The following is a 353-nucleotide window of genomic DNA, read 5'->3' on the forward strand; positions in this document are numbered from 1 at the left end:
AATACACCTTCTTCTCAGCTGCACATGGCACATTCACAAAGATTGACCATGTTATAGGGCATAGAATCATTGCAAACAAATGCAAAAGAGCAGAAATAATAAATGTAACCTTCTCAGATCATAATGCAATAAAAATAATAATTAGTAAGGGCACCTGGACAGGAAAATCAAAAACTAATTGGAAATTAAATAATATGATTCTTCAAAACCAATTTGTCAAAGAAGGAATCATAGAAACAATCAACAATTTCATTGAAGAAAATGACAATGATGAGACATCCTACCAAAATCTGTGGGATGCGGCCAAGGCAGTACTCAGGGGGAAATTTATATCCTTGAGTGCATATATTAAC

This window comes from Gracilinanus agilis, chromosome 4 (assembly GCF_016433145.1).
Source record: "Gracilinanus agilis isolate LMUSP501 chromosome 4, AgileGrace, whole genome shotgun sequence".
In the NCBI taxonomy this organism is placed as follows: domain Eukaryota; kingdom Metazoa; phylum Chordata; class Mammalia; order Didelphimorphia; family Didelphidae; genus Gracilinanus; species Gracilinanus agilis.